Consider the following 2,810-nt stretch of genomic DNA (forward strand, 5'->3'; position numbering starts at 1 on the left):
ATATATATATATATATATATATATTTTACATTTTAAGCAATCTATTACAGAATAATACTCAAAAGTAATGAAAACAAATTTCAAGTTTTTATTAAAAATACAATGTGACATATTTTTTTATGAGGGGATGCCATATCATAAGTTTTAAGAAGTAATTAAATTTTTTTATATGATTGATCTTATCGAAATAAATTTCATTCTATGACTTAATAATTAAAATAGTTGTTCGATTTAAAATAAAAAAATTAAGTAATAATACACAAATTTTATTTCGATTTATTTCTTCGAATTTGCCTTTAAATGTTGTAAAGAATATGTAAAATATTTAGTACATAAAATTTTAGTAGGCAAAGTAGATTTCGGTTGGTTTAAGATAATTGCTGGTTTAATAAATTTACATACAATACTTCTGTTTGTTTCTAAGGATTATGTTTTTCCAAATTTAAAATTATTTTCTATTAGACTTAGGTGGGTATTATGTACGCGTATGCATACAAGAATAAAAAATATCGTTTTAACACACACCAAAAAACAAAAAAGATATTAATATATTATTAATATAATAAATCTACATACAATACTTCTGTTTATGCTTCGAAGGATTATATTTTAACAAACCTAAAATTATTTTCTATAAAACTTATGGGGTATTATGTACGCGTATGCATACAGGAATAAAAAATATCGTTAATTCACACCAAAAAAAAAGTGAATAAATTAAAAATGATGGTTTGTTATTTTTTACTGGTTATTAATTAAGTTTAGTTTTTATATTATATTCATTGTTGCTATATTTATGTTTTTGTTGTGTATTATAAAAACACGAATGTTCTGAATTCGTAAAAGAAACTCTGATTATTGAATTTATAGTTATTTAAAGTATTTTGATTATGCATTTATTTACTTATATTGAGGGACAAAGTGTTTATTTACTGAAACAGCTTTTTCAAACCTCATCACTTATGAGAATCTTAGGTCTAATGCAGTAGTCTTAAGTGATTTCTATCATTTTTCTAAAAGGTTAATCTTTTACTAGTCCAATTAAGATTTAATGGATAGCTATAATGGATCCAAAATATAAAACAAAATAGTAATAATTTTATTAGGTAATTAGTTCTGTTTTCAAAAAATGCAATCTAGAGTGAGATGTTATTATGAAATAAGTTCCTTTCTGATTTTTAATCCGCAGATTTTATGGGATCATTTAAGATAATTGTTGCATTTATAAATTTACTTATCACAAGTTTTTTTTCCCCTCATTTCTCTTCCTATCATTAATATATATTAGGTTTCATAAGGAAAAATGAAAAGCATTATTATTTGTAAAAGTTATGTTGTATTACGTACAGTGCGTAAAATAAAAAAAGGAATAAACCTGAATAACTCTTGATTTAATGATCGGATTTTAACTTAATAGATCTCAATTTAAATGGTTTGAGGGCCAAACTTAAAATATGCTAATTAGTTGGTGCAGAAAATATTTTTTTTTAAGTTATGAAACCAGGCAAACGTGTTTCCTCTACCCATATATAATGTTGGATATTTGTCCCTCAAAATATGGAGGGTATTCGCTATATAGAAATTAAGGTCCCAATAATTTTTTTTATGTCAAAAGTTTGGGCTCTTTCATTTAATTGCAGTTTTCATGCATTTCGCCATCTCTCGAGAACTTTTGAAACGAATCGAAAAATTTTTGCACCTCATAATAAAATTCATTTACCTAAAATAATTCCCAGACGAAAAAAGTTTTTTTTTTAATTATTTATTATTAATAGTCGGAACAATTTTGAATTTAAAAATATATAAATTTTTATATAATTTTAAAGAAGATCAATTTAAATGCTAAAATACAAAATTTGAACGAAATCTGTCGAATAGTTCTTGAGAAATTAAATGTGAAATATATAACTTTTTTTAAAATTGAATAATTCAGTTGTATTTGACTGATTTAGTACACATTAAATTTTGCATTTTGTCATTTAAAATGACATTTGTTAAATTTTCAATTTAAAGTTTTTTAGACTATTCTCTTAATAAATAAATTAATTAATACTTCTTAAAAATTATTTTTGACAAGGAACTATTTTCAGGTAAATGAATATTATTATTGTGTGTTAAAGCTTTTAGTTAGTGTAAAACATTCTCGAGATATGGCTATTTATTTCGAGAGTCAAGAATTCGAACAAATTGAAAAAAATGTATGCTTTTTTTTAGAAAAAGTACGCGTCTGTTTTTCTAATTTAAAGTATTTTGAATCTTAGTATATAAAAGTTCAAACTTTCGATCATAAGTTATTCATTGTGCTTGCTTTTTTGCACATACAGAAGTTGCTTTTTTTTTATATTAATTGAAAAGTTTCCAATTGATTATATTATTTTTTTTTGTTTTGTTTTAATTAGCATAAATATTTTCATTAAAAAAATTTTTTAATTTTGAATTAACACGTAACTTAATAATGGATATATTTTTAATTGTTAGAGGGGGCACCAAAATATTTTCAGTGCTTAGGGCCTCAAGAGGTCTTAATCCGGGCCTAATCCCTTGCCTTATTATACACATATAATATTATTTTTTGTGGATATAATGAACCAAAAGAAGAGAGAAAATCGGATATTATGAACTTTTTTTTTGTTGTCTTCGATTGATATTTTTTCTTCATTCTTAATAATTTTGAAATTTCTACATGGAATACAAATACAGTAGAGAACCGATTATCCGGAACGATCGGGACTATCGCTATTCCGGATAACTGATTTTTCCGGTTTTCTGAATCGCTACAAAAAGCCGTTTTTTTAGTGTTAAACCCTGGA

This window comes from Parasteatoda tepidariorum, chromosome 4 (genome assembly GCF_043381705.1).
Source record: "Parasteatoda tepidariorum isolate YZ-2023 chromosome 4, CAS_Ptep_4.0, whole genome shotgun sequence".
Taxonomy (NCBI): Eukaryota; Metazoa; Arthropoda; class Arachnida; order Araneae; family Theridiidae; genus Parasteatoda; species Parasteatoda tepidariorum.